The 21,556-nt window shown below is 37.2% G+C and overlaps 1 protein-coding gene and 1 pseudogene across 7 annotated transcripts in view; one reads left to right on the top strand and one right to left on the bottom strand.

Moving 5' to 3' along the window:
• The window catches only part of LOC144580000 (prostaglandin E2 receptor EP3 subtype-like), a 45,074-nt pseudogene extending 42,582 nt beyond the window's left edge, over positions 1–2,492 (top strand). Inside the window, exons 3-4 of the transcript XR_013528813.1 lie at positions 2,046–2,066; positions 2,148–2,492. The product of XR_013528813.1 is annotated as a prostaglandin E2 receptor EP3 subtype-like (transcript). The remainder of the gene's footprint in view (positions 1–2,045; positions 2,067–2,147) is intronic.
• Positions 2,493–14,822: 12,330 nt separating this feature from the next.
• LOC100386657 (uncharacterized) overlaps positions 14,823–21,556 on the bottom strand; it is a 118,253-nt gene continuing 111,519 nt past the window's right edge. For 4 of the 6 annotated variants that reach the window (XM_078354910.1, XM_078354908.1, XM_078354911.1 and 1 more), the window contains one exon: positions 14,824–21,556. This exon is cut by the window's right edge and continues 45,966 nt beyond it. The gene's annotated coding sequence lies outside the window, so the exon portion shown is untranslated. The other 2 variants (XR_013528805.1, XR_013528806.1) reach the window with 2 other exon arrangements.

The raw sequence follows: 21,556 nt of genomic DNA, 5'->3' as shown, positions 1-21,556 counted from the left end.
TGTAAGCCATCAACAATGACAAATTTTCACAGCTGCTTATTTATTGCTTGTTTTATATGTATATGTATCTCAAAATCTGTTAAAACTGAGGTCTAAAAACTACAGAATTGTGCAACTGTGGCTTAGTCCATAAGACTGTTCTCTGAGTTGCAATAAAATGCTGACACAGAGTGACAGTTGTCTGTGATGTTCATGACATAGGTTATGATACAGCCAATTTACAAAATTCAATAATCCACTCAAACTCACATACATGTTTGTTAAGAAGCTGACATCAGTTCAGTATTATAAGGAAACTAACCAGGTGGTGATGACGATAAGAGAATTAGAGAAAATATTTTATTTGATATATTCTGTTTCATAATTCCTAAAATGAAGAGTCTATTTAAGGGTTATAATTTATACAAGTTTAGTCATATATCATTACATTATGATACCATAAGCAGACTGTATTATGATTCTTTAGAAATACAATTCAGGCCGGGCACGGTGGCTCACGCCTGTTATCCCAGCACTTTGGGAGGCCGAGGCGGGTGGATCACGAGGTCAAGAGATTGAGACCATCCTGGTCAACATGGTGAAACCCCATCTTTACTAAAAAATACGAAAAATTAGCTGGGCATGGTGGTGTGTGCCTGTAATCCCAGCTACTCGGGAGGCTGAGGCAGGAGAATTGCCTGAACCCAGGAGGCGGAGGTTGCAGTGAGCCGAGATGGTGCCACTGCACTCCAGCCTGGGTAACAAGAGTGAAACTCCATCTCAAAAAAAAATAAATTAATTAAAAAGTAAAAATAAATTTAAAAAAGAAATACAATTCAATCAGATATGTATCACATTCATTTATATGTCACACATTTTCTTTACTGAGAATAAACATTATCTTTTTTCAGAAACTTTGTATCAATTTGTTTCATGTAATAAGCAATGCAAATGTCTACTAGATTACATATTTCTTCATTTGAAATTACACTATTTTCTCCTAGTCCCCTTGACTCTACTGTGCTTATCCATTCTTTCAATAGGAAGTAACAGGCATATTTCCTATTGGTGAGGCTGGGATTGTTTCTAAGAGGATAATAACTTCATATTTTTAATACACACTAATGGGTGAAACAGATTGGAATCTGTTTTGTAGTAAGTCTGCTTTGTTGAAGAATTTATTATAGAAGTAAAGATAAGAAGGAAGGAGATCACCATCAGAAACAAATCAGCCTTTTCATGCTTTTTTGGGCATTTTGGAGATAATTCCACTTTTCAAGTTATTGTCATTCATAACTTTTTAGTTATCTTCAGTGTGTTTAAATATATCTTCTAGCATGTTTTAAAGGCTGGTCTTCAATATTGTGGAGACAAAAAATAAAAGAGCCTATGAAAAGTACATTAGACTCTTGTGGGCATTCAAGTCATGGCTAGTCTGTGTATTTAATAAGCATAGGTTATTTATGTCATGTTTGTCAATGGAAAATAACGTTGAATGTTCTGAAATGTTCCTGTGTTGTTTTCCTGATGTCAACTCATGTCAGGAATATATTACTTATAACTATGTTAACTATTTTGCTGAAATCTTATTTGATGTGCTTTGTCAAATAATAGCACAACGTAATGCAAATAGCTCCATGCTATCTGGAAAAATTAGATCATTTTGTTTTATATTCCATAAATTAAACCATGTATTTGTTATGTATACATCAAATTATTGTTGATTTACTATAAATCTGAGATTTGCTCTTTTCCCATTTTTGACATAAAGCTTATTTATTTTATAATCCCAAGGTTATTGTTCTTAACACAAAGTACATTTATAAATTATTCTAAGCTTAGTCATTCTGATTTCTGGTGAATTTTGGTGTAATCTACAGGCAGCCAAAATAAGAATTGTCCTTGCTCATAGTGCAACCCTTTAATTGACTTGTACCTGAGTGTGGGTGTGAGCTGAGCCTTGGTGGATATGAATGCTGGGCCCCCTCAGTTACTTGTTCATGTACTTATTGAGGTCACTGTTGGTCTTCCTTCTTCAATAAAGAGAGACGTTCTGTCAAATGTAGATGCAGCCAAGGTCCTTAAAAGTATCTCTCTTACTTCCTGAGAAAAGGTATTTAGGGAGAATTCTGTCCCTGGTTCCTGTCACATTGGGGTTCTAGCTTTAGGACCAGATCTTACTATCTCTACAATCTTCATTCTGTAGTGTTTCAGGATAGGCAGAGATTTGTTGAAGTATACAAAAATCACAGCTAGATAAGAGAAATAAGTTCTAGTGTGCTATGCTGCTGTAGAATGACTACAGTTAATGCTAATATATGATTTCAAATAGCTAAAGGGAGGATATTGAATGTTCCCTACACAAAGAAAGGATAAATGTTTGAGATGATGTTGATACGCTAAGCACCCTGATCTAATCACTATACATTATACATACTGAAACATTGCTATGTACCTTGTGAATATGTACAATTATTATTTTGTTAAAATAAATGCATAAATTAAATTTAAAATTCAGTATGACTACTATAAGTATGGCTGACCCGAAATTTCCACCATTGTGCTTGGTAAACCTACAGGCCATGGAGTGAGACATTCCCCAGTTTCATGTCCTCAGAGGGCATGGGGCCAAATGTCCTAAGGGCCAGTGTGCTTGCTAGTAATATCCTCGAGTAAATCCAGTCTGGATGGATGTTGTCACAGAGAATCTAAGCCAGGTCTCCAGGCTTGCTTTTTCCTTCAACATATATTTATTGCCTATGTATTATGTGTCAAGCTCTGGTAGGTACTAAGACCCAAGGATTAATAAAAACAGCAAGCTCTCAATGAATTTATAACCTAGTAGGGAGACAGAAAATAATCAGAGCTGCAATTAGAATAAGCACATGGTATCATGAGAATACATGGAAACATGATGTCAACATACAAAATATTCCTGCAAAAGGTGACATTTAATACACATTTTGGGGAAAGAAATAGGTATGAACCTGTAAAGGAAGGACATTGTAGGATATTTTTTCACTTCATTCTGTTTAAAGCATTACAATTTCCACATCTGGCAAATGGACTAAACTTTAGTGACCCTGTGGGTGGTGTGAGTCTAAATAGAACTTACCTATATAACCTCTCAAGGTGATCGAAGTGGCATGGCCTTAGGGCAGGCTTTTTCAACACTGGCACTACTAACACATGGGACAGGTAATTCTTTGTCATAAGGGCTGTCCTATGCATTATAGGTTATTTAGCAGTGTGCCTGACTTCTACCCATGAGATGCCAGCAATGCCTCTCTAGTTGTGACAATCAAAAATATTCACAGACATTGCCAAATGTACTATGGGGGATATAATTGCCCTCAGTTGGAACCTCTTCTTAAGATAAAGGGCCATGGCCACTAAACAGTGCTGTGTACCCAAGGACTTGTGGGATGAGGCCACCTGTGGGGCCTTGGTACACATAGGCTCTGTTCTGGCATTTCTCGAGGCAGCAGGTACTAGAATGCCAACTTGTGTCTGACTGCACAAAAATGTGATGCTACCACTACAACAATGCCTGGATCACCACAGGCCCTGGCCAGGCTCCATAGTCACATAAACCTATTCACAGATGAGTAGGTACAATTTCTTAGAAAGTATCATCTTTTTACTGATGCCTCCAATCTCTATTCTCATTTTTGATAAGAGGCCTTAGGATTTATATGTCCCTCAAAGTGATACCTAAAGTGAATCCTTTTCTCCAAAGACCTTTAAAAAATATCTTGTAACTACATCATTAAGTACACATTTCCAGGCAATTCTCTCAGTAAGAGAAAACTAATTCATCAAACTCTTATTTTAAATTAGATGTTTGCATAGTCTGTATAACAAAGCTGCAGAAGCTTCATTTTAGCTGAAAGATAATTTTTATCAAAGGACAAATATTGGGCAACATCTCTTGACAAGCCTTTGCCTTTCTGAGTTCTTGGCAGTCTTCAATTCCTCAGGTCTAGAGTTATTATCATGCATTTTGATAGCAGAGTTCAAGTCATGATCTCTTTAGCTGACACTACTGACACCTATTGTTTGTATAAAATGGGAAGATGAATTTAAGCATGCACCAAAACCAAAATCTGACCCAAAAAATGCAATTAAAATGAGGAAACTAATCTGTTAACTGTGAGTTTCTGAGACCAAGTACAAAAGAGACTGGAGAATCAGTGTTCATGCATAATATTCTTACACAATTTTTAAAAGAAGGCTTTAAATATAACATACAAGGTTATTTGAATCTGATTTTGCAAAGAACATTGAGAGAAAATAATTCTGAAATCCACAGTTGAGGCCATTTTAAATTATATTTAATTAGAAAGAATAGTGGTTATTAATCATTTTAGGATCAATGACCCTTTTGAGAAACTGATGAAAGGTATGTGGTACTCCCACAAAAAGTAAAGAGGATTTCTGCACAGTGTCAGAAATTGTACAGACCTGCCAAAGTCTATCTATAGACCTCCTGGGCATTTACACACACAGGTTAAGAAATCTTTTTGTGAGTCTCTGTGATTTAAGGAACTGCAGAGGTTTCCATGTTTGATTGGGAAGTTCAAGCTGAAAACTGGAACCAAGTCAATGTAACTACTTCCCGGTGAATGCCAAAATCCCTAGACATCTGACTACATGCCCATAATAGTAAAGCAATGTAATTGGAGTAGAATTATTATAAGAAACTGTAGTGATTTTTTTTAAAAAGTTGCTGTCATGTGGTGATAAGGAATAACACAATTTAATCTGAGGGGAGCAATATAGGTTACCCACCCCAAAACAGGTTGAAAGTGAAAGACCCAATTTTAACAATATATTACAAGTCATCCATGATGCAGTTGCCTTACAATAAAGAGGTTGTTTTAGTTTTGCCTTGTGCTGGCCCAGCAAGAGAGATTTATAATGTAGTTATTTAAAAATCAACACAAAAGTCATCTACCCACCTCCCTGGAGAAATACAATTTCCTATACACAAGAAAAGCTACATGATTAAAATGTAACTTTATGATACTAGGCTATATTTATAGACACATCTATTTATACTTCTACAGGCACTAAATTTATGCATTGCTGTTCAGAATGCAAGTGGCAGGGATGACCTTATTGATTGAATCTTTGAATAAGAATGCAAAGCATGCACTCACAGACCTTCTTACAAATGTATAATTAATAATGCTGTAAGCCAACCTTTAAAGCTATTAGTAGAATGTCTTAGTGATGTTTATAGTTTGCATTTCTCTAAAGAGAAAAGTGCAGAGCAATGAATGACATGCATTTTTTCATTTATCTTGCCTTATTGAAGAAGATGGAAATGAAAACTTAGAGCATTGATGTATTTGTCAATCATAAATAGCACTTTGATACCAAAGTATCCTACATTCTGGATGTGCATGCATGAATTGGATAGATATACATTATGTGCATGATATTACAAGTTGATTTTAATGAGTCGGCAGTAGTCCATGAATTGGATTCTTCTTAGAAGATCCATGAAGAGCTGTTTTTAGAGGAAAAGTAATTGCCCTTTGTTATTTTCAACATTTCTTGACTATTTAAATTTTTTGCCCAACATTTTTATTTTAAGAATTAAGGGGACAGAATGGATTTTTACTTGAAATATTTTGGAGAAATAATATTGGTATATCACCAAGAGTAATCATTGACTTAAAGGTTGGGCAGCTCTAATTAAATATTCATGACTCTTATCCCTATCCCAGATTTTCTCCCACTGTGTCCATATTGAATATTCCTGTGACTATTCATTCAAACTATTAATAATTCAAAGCTGAACTAATTTATTTATTTTGGCCATATGTAATTTAAAATATTTTAAAGTATTTTTCAAACACAGTCATTTTACAAAAGTGCTCCCTAAAGTTTTGTGTGTCATAATAAAAGAGAAAATGGTTTACACTGGACAAGGAGTCAGACAGAACACCTTGGTCCAATTATTTGATTTGTTATTTACTGGTTATTTGCCCTTGACAATTTATTAAACTTCTCTGAATAAACTTGAATTTTCTTATCAGTGTAAGATTGTTTCAATATTAAGTGAGATAATGAAAATAAGGACACTTTTTTTTTAAGTTGTAAACTAATCACATAACATTTTTTCTAAAGTTTATTGAGGTACATGACAAATAAAAACTGTAATCTGCGTAATATGATTACTTGATGTAGGTATACACATGTATATGTGTATACATATAGACATACACATATATCTCACATATATATAGTGAAATGATTACTACAATCAAATTTATTAACATATTTGTCACTTTACCATTTTTGTGTGCATGATAAGAACACTTAAGATCTGTGCTAGCCAATTTTATGTATATGATACAGTATTATTAACTATAGGCAACCATGCTGTATCTTAGGTCTCCAGAAATTATTGATTTTGCATGACAAAAACTCTGTACTTTGTGATCAACATCTCCACATTCCCTCATCCTATAGCCCCAGGCACCCACCATTCTACTTTCTACTTTCATGAGTTTAACTGTTTTAAATTCCATATATAACAGAGATAATGCAGTGTTTATCTTTTTGCACCTGGCTTATTTTACTTAAAAATATACTCCAGGTTCATTCATTTTGTCACAAAGAATGGGATTTCCTTCTTAAAGTCTGAATAATATTTAACTTTATCTATCTATCTACATTATATACAAATAAATATATACAATTGGGCCTTTGTAGCTGTAGATTATAAATCCATGGATTCAAGCAATCACAGATCAAAAATACCAAAAACTAAAATGAACCAAAAAAGCTGCATCTGTATTGAAGATGTACAGACTTTTTTTTTTGCCATTATTCCCTGAAAATACAGTATAAGAACTATATACATAATGATAGATGTTTTCAGTAATCTAAAGATGATTTAAAGTATATGGGAGGATGCACATAGATTATATGCAAATGGCACACTATTTTATATCAGGTGCTTGAGTATCCATAGATTTTGGTATCCATGGGAAGTACTGGAACTAATCTCTCCCCAAACAATTGTGGAATGACTGAAAACATACAATTTATAAAAATATAATGGAATAGTATTTCTACATAGATAGATAGAAAGATAGATAAACAGATAGATGGTTTGGATATTTGTCTTCTCCAAATCTCATGTTGAAATTAGACTCCCAATGTTGGAGGTGAGGCCCAGTGGGAGGTGTTTGGGTCGTGAGGGTGGATCCTTCATGAACGGCTTGATGCCATTTCAGGGTAATGAGTGATTTCTTGCTTCATTAGTTCACATGAGAGCTGGTGTTTCAAAAAGCATGACACCTCACCTCATCTCTTGCTCCCTCTCTTGCCACATGACATGCCCGCATCCCCTTTGCCTTCTGCCATGATTGGAGGTTCTCTGAAGCTCTCAACAGAAGCAGATGATGGCATCATGCTTCTCATACAGTCTTCAGAACCATGAACCAAATAAAGGTGTTTACTATAAATTATTCAGCCTCAGCTATTTCTATATAGGAGCATAACAAGGACTAACACTATGTATATATGTAAATTATGTTACTCGTTTTTTGTTACTGAGTCATTTGAGTTTCTCATACATTTTGGATATTAAGCCCTTACCAGATGTATTGTTTCCAAATATGTTCTCTCATTTTGTATGTTGTCTCTTCACTGTTATTATTATTTTTTTCTGTGCATCAGACTTTTAGTTTGATGCAATACTGTTAGTTCATTTTTGCTTTTGTTGCCTATGCTTTTTTTTTTAAATTGTATTTTAGGTTCTGGGGTACATGTGCAGATCATGCAGGATTGTTGCATAGGAACACACAGGGCAACATGGTTTGCTGCCTCCATCTCCCCATCACCTACTTCTGGCATTTCGCCCTGTGCTATACTTCCCTGACCCTGACCTCCCCACCCCCCTGCTGTCCCTCCTTTGGCCCTCCCCAACAGACCTCAGTGTGTGATGCTCCCCTCCCTGTGTCCATGTGTTCTCATTGTTTAATACCAGCCTATGAGTGAGAACATGGGGTGTTTGATTTTCTGTTCTTGTGTCAGTTTGCTGAGAATGATGGTTTTCAGATTCATTTATGTTCCTGCAAAGGACATGAACTCATCATTTTTTATGGCTGCATACTATTCCATTCCTTGTCTAGTCTATTGTCGATGGGCATTTGGGTTGGTTCCAGGTCTTTGCTATTGTAAACAGTGCTGCTACAAACATATATATGAATGTGTTTTTATAATAGAATGATTTATAATCCTTTGAGTATATACCCAGTAACGGGATTGCTGGGTCAAATGGAATTTCTATTTCTAGGTCCTTGAGGAAGCACAACACTGTCTTCCACAATGGTCGAACTATCCAAGATATATCTCTGCTGAGATATCCGTTGTGAGTCTGATGGGCTTCCATTTTTGGGTAAACTGATCTTTCTCTCTGGCTGCCCTTAGCATTTTTTCTTTCATTTCAATCCTGGTGAATCTGATGATTATGCGCCTTGGGGTTGTTCTTCTCGAGGAATATCTTTATGGTGTTCTCTGTATTTCCTGGACTTGAATGTTGGCCTGCCTTGCTAGGTTGGGGAAGTTCTCTTGGATCATATCCTGAAGAGTGTTCTCCAGCTTGGATTCATTCTCTCCATCACATTCAGGTACACCTGTCAAATGTAGAGTAGGTCTTTTCACATAATCCCATATTTCTTGCAGGTTTTGTTCATTTCTTTTCACTCTTTTTTCTCTATTCTTGCCTTCTTGTTTTATTTCATTCAGTTGATCTTCAATCTCTGATATCTTTTCTTCTGCTTGGTTGATTTGGTTATTGAAACTTGTGCGTGTTTCACGGAATTCTCATGCTGTGTTTTTCAGCTCCATCAAGTCATTTATATTCTTCTCTAAGCTGTTGATTCTAGTTTTATCTCATCTAACCTTTTTTCTACGTTCTTAGTTTCTTTGCATTAGGGTAGCACATGTTTTAGCTCTGAGAAGTTTGTTATTACCCACCTTCTGAAGCCTGTTTCTGTCAATGCATCAGATTCATTCTCCATCCATCTTTGATCCCTAGCTGGTGAGGAGTTGTGATCCCTTGGAGGAGGAGAGGCATTCTGGTTTTTGGGGTTTTCATCCTTTTGCTGCTGGTTTTTCTCATCTTAGTGGCTTTATCTACCTGTGGTCTTTGTAGATGGTGATTTTCGGATGGGATCTCTGAGTGGACATACTTTTGGTTGATGTTGAAGCTATTTCTTTCTGCTTTTTAGTTTTCCTTCTAACAGTCTGGCCCCTCTGCTGCAAGACTGCTGGAGGTTTACTCCAGACCCTGCTCACCTGGGGATTGCCTGTGGGGGCTGCAGAACAGCAAAGGTTGTCACTGGTTTCTTCCTCTGCTAACCTCCTCCCAGAAGTGTACCTGCCAGATGTCGGCCTGAGCTCTCTCCTTTATGAGGCATCTCTTTGGGTATATGGGGGTGGGGGAGTTGCTTCAGGAGACAGTCTGTCCCTTATAGGAGCTCAAGTGCTGTGCTGGGAGCTCCACTGTTGCCTGCGGAGCTGCTGGGCAGGAAACTTTAAGTGTGTTGCAGCTGAACTCATAACTGCCTCTTTTCCCAGGTGCTCTGTCCTAGGAAGGTCGGCTTTATTTATACGTTCCTGTCATGCTGCTGCCTTTTTTCATAGATGCCCTGCCCTGCATTGAGTAGTCTAGTCACAATCTGCCAATAGAAGTGTTGCTGAGCTGCTGACAGCTCTGCCCAGCTCCTGTGTGTACTGCCTTGGTAGTGATGGACTGCCTCAGTAGTGGGGGACTGCCTTAGTAGTGGGGGAAACCCTTCCCCCCACTGAGCTGGACAGTCCTGGGTCCAGCTGCACTTGCTGTAAAACTCTCAATCCAGAGCGTTTTATATTGCTTGTTTTGTGGGGGTGTCACCTGCTGAGCAAGGTCACCTGGCTCCCTGTCTCAGCCCCTTCCCTTTGCTTTGAATGGGCAGCTCTGTCTCCCAGGCATTCCAGGTGCCAGTCAAAATGGCTTCCCAGACTTGTGTGAGTTCTGTGTGCCGACACAGCACTGGCTGAAACTGCTGGGCTGAAAACTCTTGGCGCTTTTCAGCCTGTAAATCTCCTGGTCTGTGGGCAGTGAAAACTTGTTTGGAAATGCAGTGAGCACTCACCCTCTGTGCTGTTCTCACTGGGAACTGCATTCTGGAGCTATTCTTATTAAGCCATCTTGGATCTCCCCTGACACTTTTCGTTTTTAAGAGATGGGGGTCTTACTCTGTCCCTAAGGCTGGAGTGCCATAGTGTGATCATAACTCATTGCAACCTCAGCCTCCTGGGCTTAGGTGATCTTCCCACCTCAGCTTTCCCAGTAGCTGGGACTACAGGAATGGGACATCTCACTAGACTTACTTTAAAAAAAATGTTTTATTGTTTTTAGAGACAGGTATCACTATGTTACCCAGGCTGGTCTTAAACTCCTGGCCTTAAGCGATCCTCCTTCCTTGGCCTCCCAAAGTTCTGGGGTTACAGGTATAAGCCTTTGCATCCAGTAAAGAAACCTGAAAGTGCTATACAAGTGGTTAGTGTCACTTTAATCTTCATTCCATTAATGGATGGAACAATATTAGAGAATTAATTATGATTGTTCTCATCTCAAGTTTAGTACCCCCTTCCCAGTTTAGTATTGGGCAATTGCACATTTACTAGAGCACACAAGTGGCATTAGAAGACTGGTTCTTGAGGCAGGATGTGCGATCTTGGGAAAAATACACAGCTTCTTTTAGGCTTAGTACCTTATCTGTAAAATAAGGGTTGATATTTCTATGTGGTATCTTCTAACGGAAAAACCATGATTCTACTTTTTCTCTGGAAATGTCATGAAGGGAGTCTTGTCAGCTAAACACAGACAAGGTTTTTTCTTCTGAGTCCTAGAAAACAGCTCACAGGAAACCTCTAGGAGACAAAAATAGCAAGACTCAAAAGTGTAGATTCTTTATTTCCTCCAACAAGAAATTTCAGGTTCCCACTCTCTCTCCTGAAAGAGATTGATTTTCTTTTCTGAACAAAATTGCAAAATCCTTGAATACAGGAAACATGCCTCCCATTTACTAAGATTCTATGCCTCCCTTTGCTTTATTCCTCATCCTGACTACTAAATCCTATGCCTTTAGTTGATAAATGATGGATATTTATTTATCTATGGCTAAGGAACTATTGTAACAAAGAGTAAGTTACCTAGATTTTATACACTTGTGCTTATTTGTGTGTGTGTGTGGAGAGAGAGAGAGAGAAAGAGAGAGGGATCTGTCATACTTCAAATGTGTATTTCTTTTCTTAAGTTGTTTTCATAAATTTTTATTAAAATATTATGTGCATCTCTTTAAAAAGTCAAATAGTGCTGAAAGGCTTATCATGCATGAAACTCACAGTCCTCATTCTAACCCTACCCCTACAGCACCCGCTATCCAGTGGCTACTCCTTTCAGCTTATTTTTTCACTGCTTTTTCTAGCAAAATGTACCACCATAATTTTAAATAATATATTGTTATCTTATGCTTAATCAAGTTTATAGACATTATATGTTGATTTTCTATTTTGCTGGATTTATCTGTCTCCCCACCCGTTCTCCCATTATAGTTATAATTGACTTTTCTTCACTCAACATTCAATGTTTGCATTTTTATTATAATGAAAATATCCTTCACTGATGAATCAGTAGTACTGTGATTCTTTTCTTGAATACACTTCTCTTTTTTCTAGAGTTACAAACTTATCAAGGTTTAAATTTGCATAACTTTGCTTTGGGATCATGGCTAAATCTTAAGTCTTCCAAGTGCCCAAACCTATCTGATAATTTTTACCCACTTTGGGAGTCTGACATTTTTCTGGTTTTTTCTGCTATTCATCCTTTTGCCTCTTTTTTGTAATTGAGATCTCTTTCTCTAGATCCCCTGTCTTCTTCCTTCTTGAATTATTCACTCATTTTGACCATACCTGCTTTAAAATGAGCTTCTTAATAGTAAAGAATGTTAAGTAACCAAACTCCCAGAAATGGAAAGAGAATGCTTTCAGGGACATATGAATACTAACAAAATTTTAAAGAAGCTTGAATTGGTGATAATGACAATAGTGGCAGATGCCATTTTATGAGCATCTACACTTTTCATATGTTATCAAATTATCTTATCAATGACACAGGTAGGTGTTATTAGCACTTTCCAGATGAGAAAACTGGGATTCATGGAAGATAAGCCACTTGACCAAATCCACAAGAGTTAGTGATAAATAAACCTGGGGTTCACACCTGATTTGGGGTTAGAATATAATCATTGCATAATTTCTGAGCAAATAATTACTACTGTGATTAGTTTCAGAAGCTTCAAGTTTATCTTTGAGGGTTTGTTTAAAGCCTCATGGAAGAAAGGCTTTGACTCTATTACTGGACATTTTCAAACCACCAGAAATAATTCTGGGGAGCAGTGGTGAGGCAGCTTTTCTAAGAGCACTGATTAGATTAAGCAAACAAGATTCTCAGCAAAAAAATGTGAAGGTCCATATGTCCAATTTAGGCATGTGCACATGACTGCAAACATTTAGATCCTTCCTTGTTTGATCCCGGACCACTTTGGCAGTGGAGAGACTGTTGGTTGCATGGCAGCAGATGCTGTACAGAAGGACTGCACTTCCACTTCTACACAGGCCTGCGGTTTTTGCTAATGCCAAGGGTTTATCACAATTTGGGTTACTAAGGATGCATCTCTTTTGGCTCTATTGGTTTTGTTTCTTTTTTTGTTTTTCCTTTTCACTTCCTCCCTGACTTGTAACTTGGTAGGATGCTTACTGAAAAGCAGAAGGTACTTGTGCTTTCTAGTTACAGAGGGACTCCTGAGAGACTGTAGAAAATTCAGGACCTAGGGCAGATGATTTGTCATCAGTGAAGCTATTCTGATTATATCTCTCCCTGCTTAATTTTGAAATTTGCTGTAGCTTCTTCTGGGAAAATCCAATGCAGTTTCAGAGTGGAGCACATTTTGTCTTCCAGAAAGAAAAATTCTTGCAACCCTCTTTTTGATTTTTCCATCCTTTGTTGCTAAAAGGTGAAATCTATTTGGTGCATTTGATATTTTATTCATTCACCAGTTTTCTCCTCAACTGACTGCTCTCTGATTTCCACAGAACTGATTAAAATAGTGCAAAACATTTGTGCAAGGAAACAAAATCTCAGCATCTCCAAACTCTAATTCTATTACTATCACTAAATGAATTCAGAACACAACCTATCCATAGGTATATAAACTTGAAAAATTTGTACATCTTGATGTTTATCTCTTGTCTCAGTTTGTACATTGTCTTTGGAATATTTCTGTGTAAATGTGACAATAGTCAACAGTTCTCAGGCACCTCAGGGGTCCGCTGACATTAATATGAATGAATTCAACCCAATCACATGATATATATCAAACCTATTATATGTATATATGTTAAGTTTTATAATCAAGAGATGCATACTTTATTTATTTATGTTATTTTTATTTTTTGGGAGACAGTGTCTCACTTTGTCACCCAGGCTGCAGTGCAGTAGTGCAATCTCTGCTTACTGCAACCTCCACCTCCCGGGTTCAAGCGATTCTCCTGCCTCAACCTGCTGAGTAGCTGGGATTACAGGTGCGTGCCACCATGCCCAGCTAATTTTTGCATTTTTAGTAGAGACAGGGTTTTATTGTGTTGGTCAGTCTGGACTCGAACTCCTGACCTCAAGTGATTTGCCCTCCTTGGCCTCCCAAATTGCTGGGATTACAGGCATGCACCACCACGCCTAGCCAAGAAATATACTTTAAAACATAGAAACAAATGATTCAGTAAATGTAGGGAAGATTTTAAAGTTTAAAATAATTATAAAGAACCAATACTATTACATAAACAGGGAAGTTTTTTCATCTTTTTTTAAATCAACAATAAAATTATTCTTAAAGACATTATTTTGTCTCAGAGAGTAAAATAGAATAGATAATTTGTTTTAGGTAAGTCAAGACTAATTACTACTTACCTATTCAACATGATCCTTAACAGGGTAAAATAGTTACATCTCTTTTAAAGCACAAAACTGGACACCCACATCTTTGTTGGAAATGCTGAGATTTCTGGCATCATTAATTGCTCTCTGAAGGCATCATTTCAGTGTCCCACTGCAAACTAAAGGTTTATTGCATCAATAAGGAAGGCAATGAGTAGCCTTATGGATGGGATTTGGGGATTTAAAGATATAAATGTGAAGTATGGTCCTTGACTTACCAGCTGTGACTGAATAGGTTTTAATCTCTTTCAGCCTCTGTTTATTGGTCTATAAATTGGAGATAACAACACCTATTTCACAAGATAGCAAGGAAATGAGATTATGAGATATATACATAATCTCATTTCCTTGCTATCTTGTGAAATAGGTGTTGTTGTCTTTCTTGCCCAGTAGGAACTCAATCACTTATATACAGTATCAACACCAAATAACACCAGTTGGCTTTCCAGCAATGTATTTAGGAGTTATATTAGTTGAATTCTGATAATAAAATAATATTAATAGTCAAGACTTATAAAAGTATTTTATAGTTTCTAAGTATTTTAGCATCTGTAGTTTTACTTGATCAAACTTTTTAGTTAGATAGGGAGTATTGTTATTATTTCTATTATATAAAAAATTAAGACTAAGACATATATCAAAATATTATATTGTTATTATAATTGTTACTTGTCAATTAAAATTATTTTAAATTATTTTAAAGAACAATTAAGGCTAGGTGTAGTATTTGGACTCTAGAGTGCAAATACTTCACCTCAAATATTACTTCTACACTTGCTGTGGAGTGAATTTCTTACTCCTTCTAAGCTTCAGTTTTCTCATTTGAATAATGGAGATAGTAGAGTGCCCTCAACTATCTCGAGAGTAGAGAGTTAGAGAGGCCTTTAATACTTCCCCAGTGCCCACTGTACAAAGCCCAGATGCTTCAATTTGCTCAAAGTTCTCAGTAAACCAATCCCAGCCTGCAATTCCAATGATTTTCTGGCAACACTGATCACAGCCTTTTTTGAATCCTTTCCCCAAGCACATTATGCACATTCACAATTCTGTTTCTAGTATTTACTTTACTTAAATGTTAATTTCAATGGAGAAAATTATACTCATTCATTAAAGCCCAGCTCAAATGACACCTACCCTAAGAATTGTTTCCTTATGCTGGATTCAGAATTCCCCACTCTCTCCTTTGTATATCCATAAGCACCTCATTTATGCCTCGGTGATTACTTCTCACTTCTCTACTTGTATGACAGTGAGCTGTGCGTGCTCCTAGCTCCCCCACAGGATTGTTACCTTCTTGAATGAAAGACACATCATTTTAATTTTAGTGTCCCAGCCCCTCCCACTTCCTCTCCTCCCCAGACCTTCAGCTTCCAGGAAAGTGAAGGCTTTGAAGTATAGACACATAGTAGACACAGAAATATTTATTAAACTGATTTTAATGACCAAACAAAATAGTACAAATCAAAAAAATGCAATGATGCCCAAGAAGAGGATTTAGTTTAAAAAAATTAAGGTTTACAGACTTACCACATTGATAGATACAGCATCTATTACATGTTTCTGTAAATGGTTAACTGTAATTAGGGACTAAAATTAGAGATAATGGCATCCAAACTTTTGGCATGCCTATTATTTAGAATGCCTCTTTTTCCATCCCAGTAAAGGTCTCTTGATGTCACCATCAGACAGAATATTAAATTGAATGAACTATTAGTCTTAGTGAGTGCAATACTTCTTACATTCTTATATTAAGTTTCTGAGGTGATGCAAAGGGAAGATAGTGTTTACATTAATTCAGATACCTGCAATGGCCCTAGCTGGAGAATGACCAGGCTGAGAGGTGAGCATCCAGGCTAGAAGAAAGAAGGTTAGCTGTGGTTGGCAGGAGCAGAGCAATTGGCAAAGAGCAGAGCAACGTTTGGCCACAGGGTCTAAACCCACATCCCTGCTTCCAGCCCTTTTGGCAACATAGCTATGATGTCAGAAAATGATAAAGAGTGAAAAAACACTTTTCTTCCAAGAATCAAGAGCCTTTCAAAAAACTTCTGACCACCTCCTTTTGACGTGCAAGGAAGTTGAACAGGGTTTTTATCTGTTCATATTTAGAAATTCTTTTTTGCTTCCTGCCATGCGCTCATATCACTAGACTCCAGTCTCTCCATCAATTCTTCTTGTTCACTGCATCCCTTATTCCCTCAGTCAGTCAGTTTGTATTTAGCTTCTAATTTTTGCTTATTACTATATTTAACCACAGTAAGGAGGTAAATGCCCTTGAAGAGTAAAGCATGCAAATAACACATCTCAAAGACTGGAAACCCCCAAAGCACACCTAAGCAGCCACCCAGTCCTTCCTGAAAGTGTTCTGAGCTCTCCAGAGACTGCAGAGCTTTCTGTTATTGATACTCCTCACCTAAAGTGAGGGGTTTTGTTATGGGCTGCTGCTAAAGAGCGTCTAACACGGTTGGACATTTTAGTCTAACTACTCAAAATGTCGACTTCTGCCAAGACCAGTTCACTTTTCAGTTCTTGGCGAATTTCTCAGAAAATGAGCACAGCATGATTCCTCTAGCTTTGGGGGTATCATAAGCTCTATCACAGAAACATACTCACCCATGTCCCATGTGTACAGATGCACTTTACAAAGCAAACCTAAGACCCGGGAGTCTTGCACTGTCTCTTTAGAAGTTTTCCCTTTAACAAAGACGCCATCTGTGATACATTCTGCATTCTTAGGGGAGGATCCATAACAAATGTAGGACAATAAAACTGAAAAACAAATGGTTTAAAGATGAACGTGTTCCACTATGCAGAAAAAGAGAAGTGAGGTTCAATAGGGAAAATATGGAGGTGGGAAGACAGTAAGTATATCCAGATCTATATCTAGGTATACCTGTTAGAAGGGGGGGAATTTAGTGTTACGGGACCTCATATCTAGTTTAATTGAAGAAGAAAAACAAGGTTAATGGAATTGATTTTCAAGTATGTAATAAAATTAATCTCAAAAAGTTCTACCCAGAGCAGTGTTGTTGTTATAAATGTGGCGGGTCTCAATTATATTTTTGCTATAGTATTCAAATTAGCATGGATGATCATTCACCAAACGCGTCTAAGATGGTAGTCACAGTGCTAAGTGCTTAGAAACTGCATTTCTCATCTCTGCTTCTCAGAGGGAAATGTATAGTGTAGGGTGAGGCTTTAATTAGTATATTTTATTTGTTCAAGCCCTGAAGGAAATCAAGTAAAATGATGAAATCGATGTTCTTGCTTGCTCAAGTGTTGCCTCTTTTCTGTGTCTAACTCTAGGCTGTTTCCACCTGAGTGCACAGTAGAGAGGAGAGCATATTTTGAGACGTGAACTGCTCGGTGTGTCTACACACTCGCTGATATAGGGTCCTGTAGCTGAAAGAGGCAGTAGAGACCATTGAGTCAAAGGAAGTTCAACTGGTTCAACAGAGTCCCATCTTTAGTAAGGGGTGAAGGGTTTGATTTTGAACAATATATATGCAGCTGTATCAGCAGCCTAGGCTCAATATCTCTCCTTTATCTATCATGTATATCAGGCTTTGAATTAGGATTTTATCTTAAGAAATGGTTCTGCTTCTGAAAAAAACAAGTCTATCAGCCACAAATTCAGTTCAGCTGAGAGAGTTTAAGTGGCTTGTTCAAAGTTGCATCGTTCCTTAGAAGCAGAGCCAGGTCTAGAACTCAGGCTTTCTGACTACCAGACGAACTTCAGCCTTGATGCTGTTTTTGACAGCCATCTGGATGAATTAAGAGCAGGGATTCTGGAGCCAGACGACTTGGGTTCAAACCCCAGTTCATTTACCTACTAGCTGTATGACTGAGGGTAAATTACTCACCCTCCTCAGGGCTCAGTATATTCATTTGCAAAGATATTAATAGTATCCTCTGGGACTACTATGAACATAAAATGAGCTAGAATGTGGAAAGCTCTTAGAAACGCGCTTGATATTTAGTATAACCAATTAAATGTAGGCCATTGTTATTATTAAAATAATTCCCAAAAACTTTCCTAAACCTATAGGATCCACCATAAGACCTATAATCTAAGAATTTTCATTCCTTTGAGCCATCTGAGAAGGCCCATCTTAGAAGGTAAATGCATTATCTGGGTAGTAACACAATAAGTCACTGTCATTTTTTCATATCTCATATTTCCATTTAGTTTATCTATTAGTAAGGCCATAGAAGAATGGGACATAGAACATTTAAGCCTTAATGATGAGTCAGAGTTAGGATTTCTTTGGAAAAACCTGGGAAAGACATGAAGGGCTGAGAGAAGGCAAATCTCAAGAGAAGACAGAGGCCTGAAGCAATTGTAGTCTCTTTCAAAATTCTTCTGAGCCCACATCAGAGACTGAGGCACAGAATGCATCTCCCTGCAGTTCCCAGAAAGGACTGGTGTCAGGGTCTCCATGCGCTCACTCCCTCTAAACCTTCTTCCCTCCCTTTTCACTGTGCATATATTCTATATACCCCCCTCGCCTTCTGGCTCAGATAGTGATGAAAGTAGCAGCAGAAAAATGAAAGAAAGAAAACAGGCTCGTAAGTGAAGACTGAGGGTTTGGAAAGGAGGGGATACGAGGAAATATCTCACCGGTCAACTTTGGGGATAGTGGACAGAGAGTGAGTCCAGTTTTCAAGAGAAGAGCAGTAAAATCAAAGTGTCATGTCCACAGGCCAGTTCCTCTTTCCCATTTCCTTGGACTGTCAGAAGCATGAGGGCAAGGCCAATCCCTGAGTCTAGGCCCTTGTAGAGTGTCTCATTTTTCTAGATTGTATTGGAGGCACAAGTTCTAATGTATGTGTGTGAGTGTCTGAGAGAGAAGAACTGAGTGGAGTTTAAGGTTAGGTGACTTTCATTATTAATCAAATGGAAGCCCTAGGTCAATGAGATGCACTTTGGAAGGAAGCCTGTAAAGTGAATGACATTCAGAAGGCTGTTATCAACAACAAATTCAAATAACCTGCTTCCTATTGAGCAAGAAATTAAATCTTACCTTCAATATTTGTGAAATGGAATTATAGCATTTTTTATTCTGCTGCAGGTAAACACAGATAATCTAGTGTTTTTATTGCTGTTAATATTAATCTCCATGTACATGATTATGGAGTGATATATATTAGTTAAATATTTTGGTTTCAGCCGGGTGTAGTTGCTCACACCTGTAATCTCAGCACTTTGGGAAGCTGAGGTGGGAGGATTGCTTGTGCCCAGAAATTCAAGAACAGCCTGAGCAACATAGTGAAACCTGGTCTTTGCAAAAATAAAAATTAGCTAGGTGTTGTAGAGTGCACCTGTAGTCCCAGGTACTTGGGAGGCTGATGCAAGACTGTTATTGTGCCATTGCACTCCAGCCTGGGCAACAGAACGAGACCTTGTCTCAAATACATATATATGTATATATATGTAGTATGTATATATATGTACATATCTGTATTCATATGTGTACATACATGTATATAAAATACATGCATGTATATATTTTGCACATATATACACACACATATGTGTATATTGTGCCCAGTTCAGTATGCATATATACACATACATGCATGTATGTATATATTTGCACATATATATTTTTGCATATACATGTATACATGTGAAACTATACATGCACGTGTGTGTACATGTGTGTGTGTAGATTCCATTGACTGGTAATATGTTTTTGATAATTCAGAAGCCGCTTCAATATTTTGTAAGTCCAAGGGCACTTTTACTCTCACTGATAATTGGTCAAGGCTATCAAAGTGGATGCTGCTATGTGAACATCTGGATGCTTGATTCTGGGCTGAAGAAATGTTGCTGCACATAGCATTTAGATTTCAATCAGTAAGTGACATGTTCTAACTGCATGGCCTTCTATAATTAGTTAATAAACTCATTTTTATTTTCAGTGTCAGTCCAAGTGCTTCTCAGCTAGTTTCAAAAGAAGTGGTTGTGGGTCAGCCAAATACACATTCTCAACAATATTCTTTTAGCTAAAAATACTTATATACATATAGCTCATGAAAACTCACACTTCATAAAAACAAAATTATTCTACAGAACCATGAACATGAGAAGGTAGAGAAAATAAGTTAATGCAGGCAAAAAAGAGTGCCTTCTAAAAGGAAATTATTCCAGAAAACTGAAAACAGAGTGCTTCTCCCAGAGAAACATAAGTGAGCATCAAAATGATTTTAGTAACAACAGTTAACACTTTGACATACATTTATTTTATTTTATTATCCCAACTTCTTTGTGTAGAAAATGGAGCTGCTGTTATCATTATCCTTATATCATAGATAAGAAAACCAAGCTTTATAAAACTTAAGCAACTTTCCAGGTCTATAATGAGTTAAGCTTCAAGCATTCTAATTTTCGTTCTCAGCTCTTTCCAGGACCACTATCTGTGTTGTAAACCCAGTGTGAGGACAGAGCAGATTTTTACTACACAGTAGTATGATACTATGCCACCTCTCCTCCTTAAAGATGTCAAATTATTATGCAAGTTTTGGGAAAATTACATGCAAACAGTTTTAAATTATCATTCAACTTCTGGGCATGATACACAATAAAACCAGCCTTCTCATGTCAACTTCCAAAGCCTTGGTGACAGAAATTTTCAGGTAATTAATTTCATTTTAGGCTAGCTATGACAAAAGTTCTTGGTTTCCTCTTATAAGGGTGGCTTCTCTTCACATTACGTTTTTCTCTTGATAACTGCTCAGAATTTATTCTGGCTGATGGGATGATTTTATCAGTTATGGTAGGTTTTGGTCAGCTTCAGAAAAAAAAACCAATAAAACGATGGTTAAAAGAACACAGATGTGAATCTCTTTCTTATTTATCTAAATTCTGGATGTAGACAGTTCAGGGCTGATCTGGGCACTTCCTGGTTGTCAGAAATTGGAGCTATTTCTTGCTGTCATTCTTAGTGCACATCCTCATAATCCAGTATAGCTGCTTGAGCTCCAGCCATTATTCTGCCTTCTGGTCAGCAGTAAGAAGGAAGGAGTAAATAAAGAAGATTGCCTCTTTCCTTTGTGAAGACTTTTTAGAAGTCTAGTTACTTCTGCTCACAAATAATCAGCTGGAACTTAGCCACACTGCCACAGCTAACTGGGAGAGAGTCTGGAAACGCAGTGTTTTAGTTGGTACCCAGCTCATAATTAGGGCTATGGTAGAAAGAGGAGAGAATGGATATTAGGAAGCAATTGGAAACCTCTGCTATAGTCAGAGAATGACTCCTTATTTTATGTACCTATATTGCACAACTTTTAAAACTCCCTATGGGTTATTTTATGTCAAAAAATTTATCAAGATTTTGCTTGAAGATCACAGTTACCATATTATTAAGAATAAGAGAAGCTCAATGATAATTTGCTGTATTACTTCACATTTAAAGTTAAATACCTGGTTTTTTAACCACTTTTATGTAAGAGCCAGATTCCAAATGGTCATATTGTGACTCATGGGGCTTTAGTCATTTTTATTTTGATACTCCT

This window comes from Callithrix jacchus, chromosome 17 (assembly GCF_049354715.1).
Source record: "Callithrix jacchus isolate 240 chromosome 17, calJac240_pri, whole genome shotgun sequence".
In the NCBI taxonomy this organism is placed as follows: Eukaryota; Metazoa; Chordata; class Mammalia; order Primates; family Cebidae; genus Callithrix; species Callithrix jacchus.
The sequence above is the reverse complement of the archived record's forward strand: the minus strand, read 5'-3'. Positions and strand labels throughout refer to the sequence as shown.